Raw genomic sequence first — 23,680 nt, 5'->3', positions numbered from 1 at the left:
TAATAACAACTCCATACAAAAGCCCTCTAAATAACAATCCACAGTATTTTTAAACTCTGAAGATGAATCACAGTTTCAAATAAATTTCAGATATTTCCTTCTCACAATTCCATATTAAATATCGACTGAATTGTTCCCCACTTCTTTAAGCCATCACAACAGTCAACACTTTTAAGGAAGTTGTTAAAGTGCCAAAATGCGCAGTTCCTTTCGAAACAAAGAATACACAGTCCAATCCTGGATTCACTGGTCATGTCTATTATTTGCATATAATGTGGCCTAGCAGGAGAAGAGGTGCAAAAGGAAACAGTGGTGCACAGAACTTCATGTCCACATTATATCCATTTCACAGCATTTTAATTTCAGATTATCCCTTTTCTCATCCCATGGTCCGAACATTCATTTGACAAAGTGGACTTCTGGAATGCATCCTTAATTTCAGTCTACTCAAAAGGAACTCAGTTTGCGTCTCTATGATCACTTCATGATGTGAACCAAAGCAACCAAAGCACAGTAAGTTGTGATAATCAAATCTGCTTCAAAAGCATCTTCCTGATTTGAAGTAAAGCACAAGATGCACCCACAGAAGTAAATGGAAACTTTGTCATTCCTTTCAGTGAGATAACTTACTTAATAATCCCTCCCTCCTTTTTTGTTTTTTTTTTTTTCTATCTGATCTTTCAGTTTAGGTGTAATAAGACATGAAGAGTAAAAAAGAACGATAAATACAGTAGAAGAATAGTATGTTAAAGGAAAAGTTTGCTGGTGTGGTTGTTTAGATTGCTTTAATTTACTCTGGCTTTTCTCATTCCCACAGTCATGCACTTTGCACCAAAACAATGGGATAAAGATGGTGATATTTCCATGTCTGTGCTCAGAAGTCCACTTTAGGGTCACACTGCAGTGCCCAAGCTGAAGGCAGTGGGGCTCTACAGAGGCTAAAAAGTCTACTTATATTCAGCTAGTTATACTTCTGAGCTTTAACAGAATGTGTCTATGATGGCAAAGGTAACACACATAAATTTTTCAGCTCTTTAGGATCCTTTTGTCCCGTTTTCTCAAAATACCTCCACTCACTGATATAGAGGGGAAAGAAATGTGAATGCAGATACCTGTATACTACTGGGCCCTGAATGAACATGAAAATGTAGTTATTGCGGAAGAGGCTGTTTAAAAAAACTCATACCTGGGAATTAGAACGCTTTTTATTTTGTATTACGCCTCTCCATAATATCCTGTAGCAGAAGAATCTCCTTTATATATTATACATTTTTCATTTTCTTTCAAACTCTAAACATCATTTATCTTGTGATTTATCATTTACATAGCAATGATTAGGTGATTATGCATACTTATTGTCCACCACAAAGCTAACACATGAAATCCAAACATATATTATAAAGACAGTGTGTACGACACTAAGACACTTAAGCACTAATATACCCATAAAGCAAGTAGCAAAATGCTGAGCAGACAATAAACATAAATCCAAACTTTTAGCATAGTAGTTCCTTACACATTTTTTGTATGAGTTAAATACCTACCCCTCCTACTCTTTACTGAAGCCATAGAAACTGCTACCACTTCTTCCAAAGTGAAGCATGACTCCAGCACATCTATCCTTTCAGAAAGCATACTCAGTATAAACTACATTCCCAGCCACCAGGAGGTTTGGGAATAAAAATTGAAGGGAACTGCCACCTTTGTCTTTTTCACAGTCTTTAATAAAGTGTTATGACTTTCTGATGCTATAGTCTGCGTAAATTTGCTGTCAGTCTTGCCCCTGTGATATTGCACCTACAGCCTTGGAAATTAGCATGATCTTGTTTTGAATAAATAACAAATGTTTTTCTCAAGAAAGAGGAACTTTTAACAATGTAAAGACAATACCTAACAAAGCTTACCAAAAGAGTAAACGTCATAAGGAAACAAGAGACTGTGGAAGTACACATCAAATGCGTATTATTTGGTGGGGTAAGTAAATGAAATCTGCAAAATCACAAGTTTTGTAGCTTCTCCTCAGCTCTTCTCCAAAATTCTGGGATCTGAGTCAGACTAACTACCTGTTTAGTTCAGTAACCTCTCCATATAACTGTCAAAACAGCAATATTTCTATTGGCTGACCCATATTCTCAGAATCACTTACCTGTATAAAGCTCTTCTTGGTGCATTCTGCATTTGCATCACTGAGAAAGGGTCAGGCATCAAGCGCAGCAGAATCTTTGGTATGAGAACTGCTGGACTTGCTGCAGATCTCACTTGATCACCCGTCTTCCCATGCAGAGTGGCTGGGCCTGAGAATAGGAGGGAAAAAAGTGATGCTTAAAATTATAATCCAAAGACCATAGGGGTCATGTGCACTGCACAGTGTCTCTCTGCAGTCTTAAGATACAGGAATCCTTTGACCCTCAGCTCTACAACTCCCACTTCCCCTTCCGTATGAGAAAGAAAAAGCAAGCCTTTAATTCTGGACTCTCCTCTGTTGCTCAATAGCCACAAGCCATTTGTGGTTCAATAACCACATTCCTTCTTTTGCCATTTACCCATACTGTTCCAACCCATTGTTGCATGGCTACTTTTCCTCTAGGTATTTCCTCTTCTTGAAGCTTCTCTCATTACTATCACACAAGTACTCCACCTGCTACCCACACTGTCTCTCAAAGCACTACTCCACCTGATACCACACTGTTTCTAACTGGCTGCTTGGTCACACGTGGAGTTCCACATCAAGCCTCTTCAACTACTGCTGAGGGGAAAGCATGCACTTCATCACATTCATCCTGGAAGAACCACTGGTGGATCCTGAGAAAAGTGCATGGAAAGTCTGTGAACTTCCCAGCCAAATTCTACTAAAATATTCTGCAATTTCTTATTAGTGCAAAATCAATTAGATTTTGGCTTCACCCCTACAGCAGGCTGGAATTAGACTGCATTTTCTCTTTTCAATCCTCGTACACACCACTCTCATACAAACCACTTCTTCAGGTGGGTGCACCCGGTTACCCATAACCTTGCCTGCAACAACATATGCATATGTAGTTTCTCTGATACATCTGAAACAGCCTTCTTACAATGATAAACAAAATCCCAGTTGTATAAAGCATGTCTCCTCTGATTCTCATTTAGTAAATATGCACACATTGATTTGGAAAAATCTCCAGGAACTTGCCAACAAAGTTTAGGTTGACAAGCAGGCATTATTAATGCGGCAGCAAGAGACACGAGGAATAGCTCCTCCTAGCGTGTCTCTCTGAATTGCTAAACAAGCTGTCATTATATAGTCATTATGCATACGTATTCATTAGGTACAACATGCATATTCATGAGGCTGCGTATGTATTACATCATTCTTCCAGAAAGTTTCCCTACATGCGTGCAAAAATGTGGTGGTGGTCTCTGGGGGTCGTTTACTTCTTCCAACAATCTTCATCACTTCTGGCAGCCTCTGAAGCACGTGCAGTAGATAATGCTTACACCAGCTTAATTGGTTTGGTAGCACTGCAGACATAATCATCCTGTCCTTCTACTTACTAGTGAGTTCAGCTGCAGCCCATCCTGGACGTCTGCTAGTTTCAGATACTCTTTATCTACACATCCTGTTTTTCTTACATTCATTTTTGTATTAAGGTCATAAGGACCTAAAACTATGTCAACTACAATGGTTTATCTTACACAAGTATTCTCATTATGTTCTCTAGCTGCACTCTATTTTTTTCTTCTGTGAAACATGTAGCTCAGTTATTTTCCATTGCTACTGTTACAAAGCCATCAAACTTAACGTTACTTAGAACTGAATCTACTTCTTTACGAAGGTTTGTATTTCATTTTGTGCCTACTTGTCTCAACATGTGCCAAAGCTTTCCTGTGCAAAAATTAAAACAGCTGAATACGCATGGCAGACAATTGTGCTCCATGTGCAGTATTTCAGCAAATCTGTACCATTTAAACACAGCATTACTGTAAGTACTTTTTTTAGGAAAACAACTTAGGAACGTTAAAAAGTCTGTTTACAGTTTAAGACAGACTTTTTGGACACCTCAGAAGTTGCATTCTTCCTATTTCCTTAAAATTCATGATAGGAACTTGCATTCTTCTAGTGCTTGACACAGAAAAGTTTCATTGAGACTGCCTGAGTTGTAAAGATGCAAATCATGTTTGGGCCTGTTGCTGTTTTGCAGTTTTCTAAACAAAGATACAGTCTAGTTTAGAAAGGAGACATTGTTTATTCTGTGCAGGGTGCTTGATGGAAGTCTCCACAAATCAAGCACACTGATGATCATAAATTGAAGCTATTTACACATGAGAAACAAACAAATCGGTGTCCATCGAGAGTTACACAATTTGTTCATTAATCAGTATTCCACCTCCTATTGTTTTAGAGGTCCCTCTCATCTCTCATGCTAATCAGGCACACATTCTTTCTCTTGATTTAGTGGGTTTCTTGAGTCTGTGGGTCATGCAGCCCCCAGCCAAAATTACCTTTTACCTTATTACTGAACATTTCTTCTGGGTAGTCATCCAAGAGTTGGGGACTGATACTCCTCATTATCAGTTCTGAGTCATCACCCAGAGAAGCTGGATGGATGCCCTTTGCTTAGAGAAGTATTTTGCATGTTACCCCAGTTATCTAAATTATCACTTCAGAACTACTGACTGGATTACCATTGTTTCCCTAAGTGCCACAAGCATCAACTGGAAGAGGAGTAATGGTTTTAAACTAAAAAAAGGGGAAATTCAGGCTAGACACAAAGAGCATTTTTTTACAGTAAGGGTGGTTGCTCAGAAGAGTGGTAGATGTGCCATTCCTAGAGAAATTCAAGGTGAGACTGCATATGGTTCTGGGCAAACTGATCTACTTGAAGATGTCCCTGCTCATTGCAGAGGGGTTGGACAAGATGGCCTTTGAAGGTCCCTTCCAACCCAAACTATTCTATGATCCTCTGTACTGCAGTATTTTTTGCTGAGTTCTCCTTCATAATTATCAGAGAATCACAAAATAGTTTGGGTTGGAAATGAACTAAGATCATCTAGTTCCAACCCCCCTGTCATGGCCAGAGGTGCCCCACACTAGACCATGTCACTCACGGCCCTGCCAACCTGGCCTTGAACACTGCCAGGGATGGAGGATTCACAACTTTTTGGGCAGCCTGTTCCAGTGCCTCACCACCCTCAAGAGTGAAGAACTTCTTCCTTATATTCAATCTAAATTTCCCCTGTTAAGGTTTGAACTCGTTATCCCTTATCCTCCTCTGGAATTTTTGTAGGCCTCCTTCAGATATTGGAAGGCTGCTATGAGGTCTCCATATAGCCTTCTCTTTTCCAGGCTGAAAAGCCCTAATTTTGTTAGCCTGTCTTTGCATGGGAGGTGCTCAGGCCTCCTCCTCATACTCATGGCCCTCCTCTAGTCTTGCTCCAAAAGTTTCATATCCTTCTTATGTTGGGGACATGTCCTGGGTTCAGCAGTAGCAGTCATTTTTCGCCTCAGTAGCTGGTGTAGTGCTGTGCTTTTGACTTTCAGCCTGGGAACAGCACTGATAACACCGATGGGTTTAGTTGCTGCTCAGTAATGTTTATTCTGACGAATGACTTTCTGAGTCTCATGCTCTGACAGGGAGGAGGGGAAGCCGGGAGGAAGCAGAGACAGGACACCTACCCAAACTAACCAAAGAGGTATTCCATACCACAGCATGTCACGCCCAGTATATAAACTGGGGGCAGTTACCCAGAAGGGCTAGATCACTGCTCAGTCAGGCTGGGTATTGGTCAGCGGGTGGTGAGCGGTTGTATTCTCTTCCCTTGTTATTTCCCTTATCATTATTATTATTATTACTGGTAGCAGTAGTGGTTTTGTGTTATACCTTAGTTACTGGACTGCTCTCTCTTTGTGTGTGTGTGGATGTATATGTGTATAAATATATATGAGGCAAGAGTGATGGCATATTGAAAAATCTGAGATCTGAGCATGATGTGAATGGCATGGAAAAAGGGGTGGCTACTGTCCTGGGTTTAGCAGTAGCAGTTATTTTTCTCCTTCTTAGTAGCTGGTGCATTGCTGTGTTTTTGAATTTCAACCTGGGAACAGCACTGATAACACCGATGTTTTTAGTTGCTCAGTAATGTTTACTCTGACCAGGACTTTCTTATCTCAACCCATGGGAGTTACATTCTTTCGATTCTCCTTCCCATCCCTCTGGGAGGGGGGGGGAGGAAAAGGAAGGGGGTGAGTAAGAAGCGGCTGCATTGTTCTGGGTTGCCAGCTGGGCTTAAACAACAACGGGACACCAGAACTATACACAGTAGTCCAAGTGGGGTCTCATGAGAGCAGAGTGGCAGAATCACTTCCTTCAACCCACTCGTCGTGCTTCTTTTGATGCAGCCCAGGAGACAGTTGGCTTTCTAGGCTGTGAGCGCACACTGCTGGCTCACATTCAGTTTTTCATTAACCAACACTCCGAAGTCCTTCTCCACAGGGCTCCTCTGAATCCCTTCTTTGCCCAACCTGTAGCTTTGCCTGGGATTGCCCTGACCCAGGTGCAGGACCTTGCACTTGGCTTGGTTGAACTTCATGAGGCTGGCACTGGCCCACCTCTCTAGAGCATCAAGGTCCCTCTGGATGGAATCCTTTCCCTCCAGTGTTATCAACTGAACCATATAATTTAATGTCATTGGCAAACTTGCTGAGGACACATTCAATACCACTCTCCATGTCGCCAACAAAGATGTTGAACAAGATCAGTCCCAACACAAACCCCTGATGGACGCCACCCATCACTGGTCTCCACGTGGACATTGAGCCATTGACCACATCTCTCTGCTTGCAGCCATCCTACCAATTTTTTAGCCAGAAGATGGTCCATCCATCAAATCCATGTCTTCTCAGTTTTGAGACACAGATGCAATGTAGGACAGTGTCAACTGCTTTACACAAGTCCAGGTAGACGTTATCAATTGCTTCGCCCCTTTCAGTTCCATAGCCCCATCACAGGCGGCCATCAAATTGGTCAGGCATTATTGCCCTTAGTGAGGTCACGCTGGCTGTCACCAATCACCTCATTGCTTTTCATGTGCCTTAGTGTAGTTTCCAGGAGAATCTGCTCCATGATCTTGCCGGGCACACAGGTGAGACTGACTAGTCTGTAGTTACATGTAACTATGTATTAAGAGACACATCTTATTCATATATATGCATGTACTTTATTAAAGATGTTTCTTTTCAATAAAGTTATTGAGGCAACAAACTCAGTTTAAAGTTTTCTGAAAGTGGCAGAACTCTATAGTACTCATCAGTAAGAACAGGTTAATGACGTTTGCAAGAATATTTGAACAACTCTAATCCAGGTTACACATCTGCTTTCAAACAACATGTGTTTCTGACAGCCTCTTCTAGAGCTCCTGTGGCACTGGGGATTTTTTGCGTGTTCAAGAAGCTGGGGAAGAGTGAGCGGCACTTTTAAGACTATCAAGGACTCTCACATCTCAAAGACTTTTTAAGACACTCATGTTTTCAAGAGCCCTCTGAAGAGACAGTTAAAGAGTCAAAAGGTCTTTAGTTCCTTTACCATTTCCAGCAACACTGACTTAGAAATGATCCAGCACTTGCAGAACATACCCACGCTATTAGAACTGCTTGTGCAGCCTAAGGGCTCCCTGCAGAAGATAAAATGCATGGCAATTTACACAACACTGCAACACTGGCATTTTAATCAAAGTCTGTCACTCATAGGGCAAATGGATTAGGTATAAAATACCTTGAGTGATATCTGCTTCTGATTTAAGTGGTCAGGTAATTCATTATATAGTAGGCACAAAAGCAGACTTTACTTCTGCTCCACTGAATAGGTTGTAGAGCTCAGTTCAGAACAGTGCTGAGGCCAGAGTATATATAAGCAGCCTGCCTAATGATAAGGACAAGCAAGAGATATATAAATCATGTAAAGCCACATATGCATTCCTACTCAGTTTTGTTGGAAATGACAGTGGATGACATCAAAATCTTATTTGCAAGTATTAAAGCTGTACATGTTTACAAAACTGCAGGACACTGTCAACAAACAGACCTTCCGAAAAGCAAGAAGGAAAATGCAACAGGCAACAGGTTTCTGACTTAAGACAAAGAAAATATCCTACAAAGGCCTTCAATACAAAAAGAAAGAAGAAAAAAAAGGTGTTACCTATGGAGTTCTAATACATGAAAACTTTTCACTGAAAATCTAATGCTTCCATACTGTGTCATACTCATTACAGTACATTTTCTTCTCTTTCAGAAAACTGAGAAAACCATGATCACCATTTGGCACATAGCAATCTATATACTCAACAGAATCTGGAACTGAAGAATTTTAAATAATTAATGAAATTATCTGATACAGAAAATATCCAAACACTCCTAAAGTCGCTGTTATAAAGCTTCCAGACAAAACTACCCTTTTGGAGCACTAAGAATTCTAATGAGACAAAAATAATCATTTGTCCTGGGTTCAGCAGTAGCAGTCATTTTTCTCCTTCTTAGTAGCTGGTGCACTGCTGTGTTTTTGACTATCAGCCTGGGAACAGCACTGGTAACACTGATGTTTTCAGCTGTTGCTGGGTATCAGTCGGTGGGTGGTGAGCGGTTGTATTCTCTTCCCTTATTTCCCTTATCATTATTATTACAGGTGGTACCAGTAGTGGATTTGTATTATACCTTAGTTACTGGATGGTTCTTATCTCAACCCGTGGGAGTTACATTCTTTCGATTCTCCTCCCCATCCCTCCGGGAGCAGGGTAGGGAGAGGGGGAGTGAGCGAGCGGCTGCGTGGTTCTGGGTTGCCAACTGGACTTAAACCACAACCTCACTAAATTATTATTTTGGGTGTTCTCACACTAATTATAGTGAATAAAGTACTTGCTTTAGGAAATATCTAAGAGAATTTGAGAATAGCAGAGTAGCATTCCATAAAACCAAAACAGAACACATGGTTATCAAAACCTTCCTGACTTGGTTAATGCATAACTTTTTGAACCATGGTAACAAAGGTGCAATACTTTTGAAGTGCCCAGAGGCAGTGGAAGCACCTCTTTCATTAATGACATTCAGTATTGAACTCCACTGGGAAAAAATATTCAATAACATGATACATTTTGAAGATTACAGTTTCTCCAAGATGGTTTGAGTCTTGTGCTTACTTGTGAAACACTGAATTCTTCAAACACTTTCAAGTAGTGGATCAGAGTCTACAGGAAAATGTATCAGAGGTGCTCTAAATATGTTCTAATAAATAAGTAACTTCTTTCCTCTGCCTTTACTTTTAAAGGACTCAAAATGGCTATCACCTGGATAACTCTAGATAACGTTATACTAATTTCATTCTAGCATGAACAAGTGACTGTGGATTTATGAAGAAACTAGAGCATGCAAGCCCACCATCAATAAAAGGGCAGTTATGTACAGTTAATGAACTTGTAACTATTATTTTTTTGCCCAAGTGTGATACAAAATTATCCCATATCATATCAAATCAATTGTATCAAATCATTCCAAACAGCAACAATAACTTTTTTTTTTTTTTTAATTAAATTCAGCCACCAAAGTAGCTCTGCTGACTTCTATTTCAGACAGGAGAAAAATGAAAGCTTAAATGCTTCAGGACAGTGAAAAAGAGAAGAAAGTAGAAATACTGAAATCTTTTCTCACAAATATATTTAAGGATTTCCTTTGTTCTAAAATAAAAGTTTTGTGAAAAAGACAGTTTAAAATCATGACTGATACTTATATTAACCTATTATAATAAAACAATCTACTAAAGATAAATCAAAATTTCAGAGTATAATAAGAAATCAATATTTGATGTATTATTCCTACAGTACTTGTCAAATGCATTCCACTGCAGTTAAAGATAGTATAAATCATCTTTATTAAAAGTCCTGAATTGTGCAGATACAGTAGTGATGTGCTTTTCTGAATACAATATAATATAAAATAGCACAACAGAAAGCCTATCACTATGCTGCGTGGAGACCTCATAGCAGCCTTCCAGTATCCGAAGGTGGGCTGTAGGGATGCTGGGGAGGGACTCTTCATTGGGGGCTGTAGTGATAGGACAAGGGGTAATGGGTTAAAACTTAAACAGGGGAAATTTAGATTGGATATAAGGAAGAAGTTCTTTACTGTAAGGGTGGTGAGGCACTGGAATGGGTTGCCCAGGGAAGTTGTCAATGCTCCATCCCTGGTGGTGTTCAAGGCCAGGTTGGGCAGAGCCTTGGGTGACATGGTTTAGTGTGAGGTGTCTCTGTCCATGGCAGAGATGGAACTAGATGATGTTAAGGTCCTAACTATTCTATGATTCTATGATCCTATGATCACATATTGAGTTTAAGTAAAGGAAAGAAATCTAACCTAAAACATTTCCCTATAAACAAGGGATTTCAGTGGTATAGGCATCCTGCAGTTAATCAGAAATTCTAAGTATGGATTTTATTTTTTCTTTTCCTCAGCTCCTACCTCCTGCTTCAAATTGTGAAGGCCTTTATATGGATTGTTAATAATGACTCCATGTATTGAGACAGTGATGAACTGCTACACAGGAAAAGAAGTCATGAGGGGATGATTCTTCTAACATTTAATTAAAAAACATAGGAAGTATAGCAAAGTATACAATCAGACTAATCAGCATTACTTCTTAAGTACTCCAATAGCAGTTCCATTAAGTAAACCTTGAACAGGATTGCCAAAGCAGTAAAACACTGTTAGTACTGGAGCTATTGATGCAATAAGCTGTTCTGTCTCCCAGTCTTGAAGCGTTTTCCAGTTTGAGAATATATCCTTATCACCATAAAACCACACTTAACATTAAGGACACATAACCCGAACTATAGCAATCACTGCATATCATTCTAATTATCCCAAGATAAGTGTCTATTCCTTGGGTAAAATGCAGTTTTTAAAAATGCTGCATTTTGAAAAACACTGTAAGGGCCTTTTCCTTATATATATATCCTTAGTTTCTGATACCAGCCAGGCAACAGTAGAAGAGCATGACTTAAACATGACATGACATCTTCAGTGGTGAAATGAGGAATTTTTATACCCTAGGTCAGTAACTGCACCTGGTACGAAAACTAACAGGCAACCACATCAAGCCTATCAGACATACAAATATAACCTGATTATGCAACCCTTATATTCTCTAATTCAAAAATGTCTCAAAACCACACAAAAAAAAATTCTGTATAACTGAAAAATTACTTTCTCCTCATATTTACTTTTCAAAATACACCAGTGATTGTTTAACAGCTCATATAAGCAATCTGATCCTATTTGTTTTATAACAACAGCTTACACCCCGTGACACAGGAAAGCCTTTACAGATGCGTTTCATTATATTCAGCTGATAACACCACCAGTTTTAATTTAGAATAACACTATATTGTCTTTTGTAAGTCTAAATTATATGGAATTTGACAATTATAGTATTCAGAGAACCTGTAGCACTTCCGTGTAACACTGCAAACTGAAACAATTCTATGCAAGACAAAAGGGTAACAATAATTGAAAATACTGTTAAAATTTTAAATGCTTTATTCCTTGTTGTCAATAATGTCTTTGTGGAAATACGAAGTTAAATATTTTTCTATGTGTTAATTAAATGCCTTTCCATCTATTGTCATCACCTCCAAATATTTTAAAAAATCTTTCCACCCCACACGAAGGGAAGCTGCGGAAGAGCAGGGCCGCTTCCTTTAACAACTGTGCTACTTTAGATGTCACCTTACCTTTCTGAAACACTTCCCAAACACTTCACACACTGAGTTACGCCAAGTAATCTTAGCCCCGATTTGGAAATGATATCATCTGTGATAAACAGACAAACAATACAGTATGTTACCCCTTCTGCAATACCAGAGATGTTTTGTCTCGGGTATTTTCCAGGAGGTTAGCACAAAAAGGAAAATAGGAAGACAGCTATCCTTTAAATGAGACTTATTACCTCCGTTAGCCACTATATCCCAAGAGTATGCGGATTCATGTTCTATTTAGTCAAACCCCAAAGATAACAGAGAACGAATCTCCTCCTCACTTCTCAGTGACGAGAGCTCACCCGGAGCTACTGGGAGGAGCCGACGCTTCCTCATGCCTTCGAGGCAGCTCGGAGCCTTCCGCTGCCTGCCTGAGGAGGGCCGCTTTGCGCCGCACGCGATCAACAGCCGTTAACTTCCGCTCCGAAAAAGCCCAACCGCTGCCTCGCGCCCAGGCAGTGGGGGCGGGGCAAGTGCGCGCAGAGGCGGTGGCTCAAGTGCCCAGCCAGGGCCTCGCTGTTGTTTGCCCCCTGCCTGCGCTGGCGCAAGAGCCATCGAAGCCAGTGTTTTGTGGGGGTGACCAGAGGCAGCGTTAGGCTTTACGCCCTCGGCTGGCAGAGTGGCTGTCTGTGGGAGGTCAGGAGTGAGAGCACTCCTGTCTGTTCAAATTTACTATCTGCCCTGGCAGGGAAAGCGTTTGTGCTCAGGGGTGCTCACAGTACCAGTGCCAGGGGAGCAATGAGGGAACACTACCTATGGAAAACAGAGCTGTCATCCACGTGCTTGAAGTAGCCACAGATACTCTGTGGAACACAGCCATTTCCAGTGTTTTCCATGTCCTTTGTAGCTTCAAAGGCTAGACAGATAACCAGACCATGAAGAAACACCTAGTCTTCATTGAGTTTTGGGTTTTTTTTCCTTAATATATGATAGGAATGATAAAACCACTTTCAGCTCGTGGCTTGTGTTTCTCATTGCATCAAATTGAGTTCTTCCTACACATCAGTTGTTTAAACTGATGTGTAGGAAATGTAGACTAAAATTAATATGCAGTTAAACTGTGGGGATTGGAATGTATCAAAGCTGTCAGAGACCATGGGAAGGAGAAACTACAGCTGGCAATTAAGAGTGACCTGTCCCTGACTGGTACTTGGAAGATGTTGGAACTGGCAAGGAACAAGGACATCGGAACGGGAAAGAGGATGTCAATAGGAAAATCAGATAGACCTTTCACCTGATGTAACCTCAAGGCAAACACAGATGTGCTTGGCTAATTGCTTGGAAGCATATAAATATCGTGTAATCTTTGCAATAAATGATCCAGCTTGCACTCTACCTCTGGGTCCGTGCCTCCATCCTCACATAAAACCACTCTTTTAACATCATTGTATGGGTTAATATATTAACTAACCTTCCAGATTCAAAATATGGGGAGTTTGCAAGTCCTAGCATACTATTTTAGAAGAATTATATATATATATATATACTTGTAGTTATTTATGTTCTTTATGTGTTGGTATAAAACTGTCCAGGTATTCAAATGCTACCTGTGAGCAGCTGTAGGGGTTTTTCTGACCTATCACATTTCCATTTGACTTTTTAACCTATCCCATTTGAAATTTTAGCTTAAAACCTCCCAAAGAACATGGGATTTAAATAGCTTATGACTTCTTTAGTACTCCTCAATCTTCTTGTATGTCCTGCAGCCAGAGGTGCAGGATATTATATTTAGCTACACATAAGGTACAGAACACATGGCCAGTCTAGCTACACAGCTTGCAAGAAGGGCTTTCCCTGCATCTTAGGAGAAGGAAGCAGGAAAATTCCAGCATCTATCTCACTGTGTAGAACATGTAATTACACCAAGAATGGTAAAATAATGTTTGACCAAATATCGGATGATATAATCACAAACATAATGTGAAGTTTTTAGTTGCCGATACTTTGTGAGTACAAATACCTGTACAAAAGACTGAAAAAGATTACTAAAATTAAATTCTTCCAGCTGGGAAAAAAAAATAAAATCCCTGACTGGACAGGATGGTGGAGTTAGAGAATACAAGACCCAAATTACCCTGTCAACCTAGATATGCAATGAGATTCTGACCTCACTGAAACTCACTCACCAAGTATTTGCTGGCTTGCAACAGGAACACAGTTTCTTCTGTTAATTACTGGCAGCTCCCTCTTCCTGTTTGCAGATAGGAATACTAATGAACAGCGAGGAACACCCCTCATGCATTTTTACATAATGGGGCTTTATCTGGGTAGCTGCCTCTGGAAATGCACCTGTAAATACCTGGGGGATGATGGTTGGACTTGATCTTAAAAGTCTTTTCCAACCTAGTTGATTCTATGGTGTATGGATACCCCATACATTTATTTCACATTACATAGTAGCTAGGTAGCCACTGATTGCATCTTCCCTCTGACTGAATTCCTCTCCCAGCAGCTCATTCATCTCACTCATGCTCTGCTTAACATGGAGCAGAGATAATTACGGCACAAGTGGAATCATAATGAAGACTGTAATGCTATATATAGACTCTTTATAACACGATGTCGTGGTTTAAACCCAGTCAGGTAACTCGTTCACTCACCCCCCCCCCTCCCCCCCCCCTTTCCTTCCCCCTACTCCCGGAGGGACGGAGAGGAGAATCGAAAAGAATGCAACTCCCACGGGTTGAGATAAGAACAGTTTAGTAACTAAGGTATAACACAGATCACTACTGCTACCACCAATGATAATAATGATAAAGGAAATAACAAGGGAAGAGAATACAACACCTCAGCACCAGCTGACCGATAACTCGGCCCCCAAGCCCGACCAAGCTCCGACCGATACCTCCTCCAACCCTGCAGTCTCCCAGCCCTTCCGGCTAACTCCCAGTTACCTCCTGGGCATGACGTGCTGTGGTATGGAATAGCTCTTTGGTCAGTTTGGGTCAGGTGTCCTGTCTCTGCTTCCTCCCGGCTTCCCCTCCTCCCTGGCAGAGCATGAGGCTCACAAAGTCCTTGGCCAAACCAAAACATCATTGTTATCAGCTCTGTTCCCGAGCTGAAAGCCAAAACACAGCACTGCACCAGCTACCAAGAAGGAGAAACATGACTGCTACTGCTGAACCCAGGACACACGATCACATCCAATTTCCTTCCAATATTTCATGACAATCACACAATAAAACTAAAAGAGAATAGGCCAGATCCCGACAAGGATTTAGGGAATACAAAGGTTCTCCTGATCAAAAGAGGAAATCATCAACTGCCTCTTCTCCCTCCCCTCGAATCCAAATGAGCAACCTCATGACTTCAGGATGCCTAAATTCAAATGTTGCTGTCTTACTTTGAAGGCTTTGCACATGCATTAAAAGCTTTCCAGACAGTTCTGCTCCCACCTGTGTGCAGAAGTTTCTATATCTTAAAAGCTGAGCAGTCCATCATTGATTTTATGGATGACTAATAGATGTCAGAAGGTTTATGCTTGGCAGTCTCAGTAGCAAGGAACTGACCCCCCCCATTCATTTCCTTTTCTAATAAGCTGAGAGAAATCCTGCATGGTCTCAGACTTTTACCCTAGCCAAACACAAATGAACTTTCTTTGGCTCCAGCAGAACGTGTAGAGGCTTCTTATTCCAAACCAGTTTCCATATTAATGGTTCAGGCTTCCCCCAGTAGGTGGCTTGATATACTGTCTGACGGAGAAAGGAAATGCAAATCTGGTTTTAGCCTTGCTAAATGATTTACTACTTAAAAAGCTGTATAAAAGGGAGTTCAGTAATCACAAATTCTCCATCATTTGCATTGTTCTACTCTGAAAAGTGTGGGGAAGGGCATTTTGTTTGCAGATCTCTTTCATCCTAGAAGATTCACAACCACATCTGGTTTTGTGGACTGAATTACTGCACTTAACAGGGAGGGCTAAAACCAGCCGTGAGCTACAGCTACTTCCATTTTAGCTAGGCCCAAACAGGTCTGCATTGAGCCCACTCACCCTACGCAGCTTTCTGTGCAGTTCCTGAGTCATTCTACACTGCATCCCTCTTCACAGGAAATTGAAATTTGTGGTATAGATCCTGTAATTTATATTCCGAGGACTAGAAGCCTAAAACTTAGACCCTGCAGTACCCCACTTTGATTTCAAGATGCAGTTCCATAATCCTTTCTTTCATTTCTGATGAAGTATAGTCTTGCAGAAATGTACGGTGTAAACAATTAAAGGGGTGAATGTTTCATGTCTTTTCCTTGTCAATTGAGCGCATTACTTACCAGTATCTGTATTATTCTCCATATTGGTTAATTAAGCCTAATCGCCATCCTATCTTCCTTTGCAAAACTCTTGTACTGAAGTCTTTTCAGAGGCTTTATAATTTTAGGAAATAAAACCATCTACTCCACACATCAGGGAAATTTCCTTTCTAACTACAAGTACAAAAATATGGAAACATTCCATAAGAGCAGAAATTAATGCAAGCACAAATTTAGGTTACTTTGGAAAAATCGGACCAAATGATTTTATGTTGCTGTGGTTTAAACCCAGCTGATAATTCAGTACTGCGCAGCCGCTCATTCCCCCTCCCCCTCTTTCTCCTGCCCACTTCAGGCAGGATGGGGAGGAGAATCAAAAGGCTGTAAAGCCCACAGGTTAAGATAAGAACAGTTTAATAACTAAAGCACAGTATAATACTATTACTAAAAATAATAATGATAACAGAAATAATGAAAGAATATAAAACTAAAAGGGAAAAGGAAAAAAAACCCAAACAAAACACGATGCACAATGCATTGGCTCACCACCCACCGGCTGATACTCAGCCCAACCTGAGCAGCAATCAGTCCCTTCCAGTTGACTCCCCCAAGTTTATATACTGGGCATGACAAGCTGTGGTATGGAATACCCCTTCAGCTAGTTTGGGTCAGGTGTCCTGTCTGCTTCCTCCCATCTTCCTGTGCCCCTCCTCACTGGCAGAGCATGAGAGACTGAAGAGTCCTTTGATCAGAGTAAGCATTACTTAGCAACTAAAACATTGGTGTGTTATCAGCACTGTTCCCAGACTAAAGCCAAAACACAGCACTGTAGTAGCTACTAGGAAGAAAATTAACTCTATCCCAGGTCAAACCGGGACATACGTATGTTCAACTCTTAGCCTCTGAACACACATTCATAGTGCTCTTTAGAACAAACTCAAGCACAGGAACAAAATAATATCATTTTATACCTGTAAGAAAAGTCCTCCAAGGACATTTTGAAAATAGGAGGTACAGAGCAGGAAAGCTCAGTTCCTTTCCAGGTAAAGAAGATCCCTGAAGTTCTCATGAGCATGATGGGCATGACAAACTTTTTCATGAACAAACACCACTTTCACTAATGTCATAAAGGCCTTTGCCAAACTTAAGAATAAAAATACATGGATGAGGCTACATCATCTAAAGATTTATTTTCAAAGGACTGAAATGCTGACGATAATCTCAGCAGAACATCAAAATAGCAACCCTTGCGGTTGCTGCAGCCAGTGGAAATGTAATTAGCAGACACGTATTTCAGTTATACAGTAGTTTCTTTACCACGTTACTTGGTATGGAAAATGCTCCAGTTTTGAGAGGAGAAAAAATAACTAGCAGATAATTTCCAGTTGGTAGCAGCTTGTTTTCAAGAAACCCATACCAGAAGCCCCGTATTAATTGGTTTGAGGCATGAAAATCAATAAATGGTAACTTTTTCATTTCATACAATATCCATTAGAGATTCTACTTTTCTTAGGTTGACACCAGAAGCACTTTGTCTTTAAAAATGAAATAACATTCTCTGAGTTATTTAAAGCATGCATTTTTGGGACAGAGCCACAAACAGTTGCTAAGGAGACAGTAAGGTAAGAAAATGGATTGCTATCATGAGACTAATAAGTCACATTCACATTTATTTCAGAATCCTTTCGTTTCTATCCCTAAGGGAAAAATGTATTCCAATACACAGTTATGAACATGTGCTTTTGATAAACTTATATCTCTCAGAACTGTTGGGATGGAGCTTTGCCAACAGCGAGGAGAAGCAAGACACGCCAACCCAATATGAGTGATAAGCAAGCTTCTACTTTATTCGTGTCGCACATCGCTTATATCCTCGTGGTGTTAATTATGCCTACTAGTCACAACAGCATTGGGTAGTTCTAAATGGTTTCATTTACATTTTCCTCCCACATCCAGTCTCCAGTTACATGTGAGGCCTACACTTTGCTTTGCTCGCACAAGGCCTCTAAGGATCCATGGCCTTGCTCTTGGAGCCATTCTGCAACAGAGCTTTATGTTTTAAGGCATTATGAGACATATTCTCAGAAAGAAGGTGGTGACAAGGTTTGACTGAGGGTAGCCTGTGAATTTGAACTGCACTGTGACCCTGTCCAGCAAAGAAAATTACAGGACTGTGATTTCAGCAGATAGATGCTTATAGGCTAGGTACCACAAAGAAGGTATCTAACCAGACTGGAAGTCTACCAGTCACCCTAACTCCTTCTTAATGAATTAATTACCCTTTAAGTGGAAAACAGTAGAAAAGAAAACCCACTGTACGTGATTTTTTTCCCTGTAGTCAGACAGGTTATGTAAGCCAGTTATGAAACAGTGCCAGGAACTGAGATTTTCGATGGAGTTTAGCTAAGTAAATAGTGGATTTTGAATTTTAACAAAGCCCATAATTTTTTTTCCATGTATCTCAATTCTTGTTCTCCTCTTCCCCCTTCCCTCCCCCCTCCGCCCTCCCCCCCCCCCCCCCCCCCCCCCCCCCCCCGTTAATCTGTAAACTTGTAGTACTACTGAAGAAACAGCTTAGTGAAAATCTCATTGGAACTGCACAGAAATTTCCAATCACTTCTTGTGTAAACCTTTGCTTGCATTTCTGTATGTGAAACTAAAAATATTACAGGGGTTATTTATCCTATCCCCTTGCCAGCTGCCTAAATCTATTTAAGTCATTCTGGCACATCTGTATCTAATGTGTTCCTAAGTATTTCCAATACTAGAAATTGTACAGCTTTTCCAGGCAACCTACTCTCATGCTTTCTTCTGCAAATATTTTCTAATAAATAACTTGGTATTTTAAATAATTTTTCTGAAATTCTGTTTGTATCATGTAAAAAAAATGGGTAAGTCATAGCAAAGCTTCTTCAACATCTTCCCTGACTTAAATGACTTCTCACAAAGAAGGCATAAAATGCATATTATGCAGTGCACTTCAACATCTGTTTTGGTTGTGCAAACTACCTGGCAAGTATTCATTAACAGGTGACACTCTGCAGCATTCAGAATCTGTTTACAAACAATTGACTTACAGGGAAAAGAATTACCTTTGGAGATTCACTTGCAAAGAGTATTTTGGGAAGATGGAGCCAGTACTGGGGTAGCTGCAACAGCCATTTAAGAAGTGCCACAAATGGAGACAGTTGACAGAAGTCGTGTATGAAGCAGAGAAAGGTAACTGTGAGGAAAGAGAAAAAAATGTGCAAGTCTGCAAAGTCCAGATGTGTTCCAAGAGCCCTTTTCATGGCTATCAGTTTTAATATCACTGATCAAACAGCTGCAACAGAAGCCTGATTTGACCAATGTTTACTTTAACAGTATATTGTTTCAGATATATTTCACATCAAAATGTTCTATGTTCATTCCTTGAAAATTCTAATAAACTGATTTAAAGGATTCTCTGTGGTGTTTTCATGAAATAAACTTATCTCTTTTGATTCTTAGAATGTTAATTATCAGCCACATGTAAGTAGTATTACTGAAATCAAGCTTGGAACTGCTGGACAGTATGAATGACTGCTTTGAATTTATTTACTTGGACTTCAGAGATCAGCTTTTACTCACTGCAAGCAATTGTCCAGTCAATGTGATCCATGCCCACTGTACAGAAAGGGGAAAGTATGAAGTGGTTTTATTGCAATATTGTGCTTATATTTGAATTTTACAGGATGCTTAGCAGGAACAGTTGGGAGCAAAATATTCTGCAGTCAAAACACATTCCTTTAAATACTAGTGATTCTTTAAACCATACATTTCTAATTTTCCAAAGCCAAGTAATTACTTAATCCCCTCCTCTGTACTAGTTTTGCATACGCTGTCTGATATCGTCTTGTTATTTTAAAAAATGAACAGTAGCTCTATCCATTACAACTTTTGGGTCGTAAAGATTTATACACAACCAGCACTAGTGTAAAATTCTATTATTGCACAAAGTTAAAAATTTAATAAATTCTAAGCTTCGGCATAAGGAAGCAAACATAATTCAGCCTACTATTCATGCTATAGGAATAAAGTGTTGAAATAGGAATAAAGTGTTGAAATTAGGTTATAATCCACAAAAGATTTGTTCTACCCTGACTCACAGCAGAATGCTGTACAATGTATTTAATGCTCTATTCTAAGTGATTTGGAGAAATCTCCAGGAACTCACCAACTAAGTTGAAGTTGACAAGCAGGTATTCTTTATTGCAGTGCTGGGAGACACGGGGGATAGCTCCTCCTAGCGTGTCTCATCTGAGCATCAACCAGGCTGTGATTATATTGTCCTTATACATACTCATTAGATTATGTACATATTTATCGAGTTACTTTTACATTAAATCATACTTCTAGAGAATTCCTCTTGCATGCGAACTAAAATGTGGTAGTGGGCTTTGGGACCCCTGGTGCTTATTTCTTCATCATCTTTCTTTTCATTACTTTGTTTTAGGATCATTGTCATGTCAGTAATCACCAGGCTGGTCCTGGCCAATTCTTGCACAATGCTTATCTTAGCCATTTCCTTATTTCTATAGTTGCTAACAAAGCCTAATGTTCTTGAGTTACTTTTTTACAACCCTGTTCTTCAATCAACCCCATTCTTCAATCAACCCTATTCTTCAATGAACCCCATTCTTCATAAGAGATTCAGATCAAGGTAATAAGTCTCTGTTTTGTTTTGGTTTTAACATCACCAAAAATAAAGGCTCTGTAATCAGACCTTAGAGGATTTTAGATTATCAAAACTAGTATGGTTTTTAAGATTAGTCTTCTTGTTTGTGCAGTCAGTAGATTTTTTTTTTTTTTCCTAAGAAGTGAAAGCCTAAATCTAAACATGAATCTAAACTAAGTACTTGTCCAACAGTTTCTACATATAGGTAGTTATTTATTTATTTGGAGAACAGGTTGTGTCTGTGCTTAAAGAACCACAATATCCTAATGCCCTGCCAAAACAGTCATTAGTTATCTGGTGACCCTGAAACAGAGAGTACTTAGAAAGTTATGCCCAGCTACTTTACACCATATGGGGGAAAGAAAACAGAACTAAATACAATTCAAGCCTTGCAAGTCTGAAAAGAATTTCAGAGAATGTGGAGGTTCCCAGTAAGAAAATCAGAAAGTTCATCATCAAGAAAACACTGAGAATCAACTCTGTGAGAAAGAAGAAAAAAGGGAAAAGCACTTTATGGGGAAGGAGAGAAGTAGCAAGCAAACAAACAAAAATTTTTACAAAGAACTGTGGCAAACATCTGATGCTAAAAATACAACCCCTCTCTTTATGACATTTTAATACCATGTTACAGTATATACTTCCTAGATTACTGATTACATGCTTCTTCCCATCTCCAGAAGCAGTATAATTTCATTATAGGGCAGGTGCAACCTAGCTTTTGCCATTTGCTTTTGTCAACTCCATCACTGGTTTTCAGTGGATTAATGGTTTCTATTCTTATATGGTTACTAAATGGTAGGTTAGAAAAGCTCTGAGTAGTATTTTAGAGCAACAGGCATTGTTATTTAAGACTAGTGATCTTATGTCAATTTTATTTTTGATCCACTGCCAGTTTTCTCTTGTAAGTTATTATTATTATTGTTATTGTTATTATTATTATTATTATACTTTATTACCATTGCATCTGTGAGCTCTGGATGTCTCAGGGCCTTGTTACATTAGGCAGTAGAAGCATGCAGTGGAAAGGTAGTCTTCACTATATATACTGTAGCAAATCAGATGCTATGGAGTATGACATATAATGCCGTAAACTGAGTTCAGCTGCTTTAAAAATAGAAAAAAAAAAAACAAAACCAAACAAAACCAACCAACAACAATAAACCACAAAAACCCTCCCAAAAACCCAGCAACACCCTAAACCCCAAAATAACTGGAGTTCAAAAAGTAGGAAAAGTGAAAAATTAAAGGGTGGATGAAAACATTTTAAAGAAAAGTAATTCACATTTAATGAATTTTGTTAGCTATTACAAGAATTAAAAGGTGCTAGTTTATCTGCTTAAGAGCAGATGACATGAAAAGCAATGAATAATTTATGTCCAACAGCAAAGATACTTCTAAACTTCTTAGCAATTGAAAATTTTTTTTTGTGATCATAACTTACAAATACAGCAGTGTGGGAAAACACAGATGTATATATGCAAAAACAGTATTTTTGCAGAACAGGTGGAAAAAAATACCATTAGAAAGCCTATTTTGTTTCCTCTTCTCACAGCTAGAAATACAAACCTTTAACTGTAGCACATATAAAAGAAAAACTAAGCAAAACCACAATTCAATGATATGGATGTTAAATAAAAAAGGAATGTAGCCTATTAATCTTTCCTTTCATAAATCAAAAGGAAAAGAGAAAAAAAATCTTACTGATTTTTGTCAACTTAAGTCTTGTCAGGATTTTTCTTGATGATTTTCTGTCACTTGTGTTTGAAAACTGCCAATGTTGCAATATCCACCATTCACTTCAATGAAGTCAATGAACTGAGGAGCCACCACAGAACAAGATTTTACCTCACATTCATGAAATAAGAAATAGCCAGTTTATCATCGTGATTCACACTTATCCTTTGATCAACATTAAAGATCACTAGGAAAACCAAAGCCAGGTTGTAAATACTGAGCGATCAAAAGAAAATGAGAATTTCCTAACTTCACTTGCAAGTCAGTCAACCCTATACACCAGCAAAGTGACTGCAGATTGCTCAGTCCCCAAAGCAGTCCTGAAACAGTTATTGCCAATCACTTCTGTTATTAAAATATCAGGATCAGACTCCAAGGATCTTAAATATATTTTACACTCAGTTACGAGCTTGGTGATTTAGATAAAGTTTTGAAAGACCATTAAAGGCTCCTAGTTTCTCTCTTCAGTGCCTGAGTTTTACAGATCTAGAGTGTCTTGAGAATATTTAAGCACTTACTAGTATCCTAGGGCTTTCAAGAAAGAAATACTAATTAAAGTACAGCTAACAATCTTAGGTTTGGCTCTTAAGCTGGTCCTTTTTTCATAATGTCATAAATCTGGCCTGAAAGCATGTTGAACACACAAAGCTCTGACTGCTCAGAATTTAATCAGAGAATGGACTTATTACAGACACACTGCTAAATGCATCTGACATTTTAATTTCCATATCTCTCCCTGCATGACCTTTAGACTGGCTTTGTATTTGTAAAACCCTAGCTAATCTTTGAAGAATAAGGACAAATTTCCTGCAAAGTTTCAAGACAACTGGTCAAGCATCCAAAAACCATTAATTAACAGCGTTTTTTAATTTTGAAATTTTCAATCTATAATGGATGTGGTTACCTTCTTTATGGCAGAAAAGCTTTGATTCAGAATTGTGCTTTACCTAGGGAAAATGGGAGAAAACTTCACCATATGTAAATACAGAGGGACCCATATCAAGCCTGCACACAAATTTCCATGAAACCCTAGTGTTAGTTCACTAACATGTCATGAAAGGTTGCTGCATAGGAAGTAATGTGAGAAGGGATTTTTTTTTTTTCCCTCAAATATGAAGTGTCACTTTTCATGCATACCAGGATGTGCACAAAAGATGGATGGACTGAAAAATACATTTCTTGTACAACATACAGTTCCCCTTATTTTGTACGTACAGTTATGGGACGTAA

The 23,680-nt window shown here is 39.3% G+C and overlaps 1 long non-coding RNA gene across 1 annotated transcript in view; it reads right to left on the bottom strand.

Moving 5' to 3' along the window:
- The window catches only part of LOC130605795 (uncharacterized), a 59,928-nt gene extending 57,271 nt beyond the window's left edge, over positions 1-2,657 (bottom strand). Inside the window, exons 1-2 of the long non-coding RNA XR_008973785.1 lie at positions 2,559-2,657; positions 2,147-2,294 (exon numbers count right to left, since the gene is read on the bottom strand). This is a non-coding gene — a long non-coding RNA (uncharacterized LOC130605795). The remainder of the gene's footprint in view (positions 1-2,146; positions 2,295-2,558) is intronic.
- Between the last annotated feature and the right edge of the window lie 21,023 nt (positions 2,658-23,680).

Source organism: Pezoporus wallicus, unplaced genomic scaffold (assembly GCF_028554395.1).
Source record: "Pezoporus wallicus isolate ANWC-B61680 ecotype Strahan unplaced genomic scaffold, APGP_CSIRO_Pwel_v1 contig_4816, whole genome shotgun sequence".
NCBI lineage: Eukaryota > Metazoa > Chordata > Aves > Psittaciformes > Psittacidae > Pezoporus > Pezoporus wallicus.
Note: the sequence above shows the minus strand (reverse complement) of the source record. Positions and strands in the feature narration are given on the sequence as shown.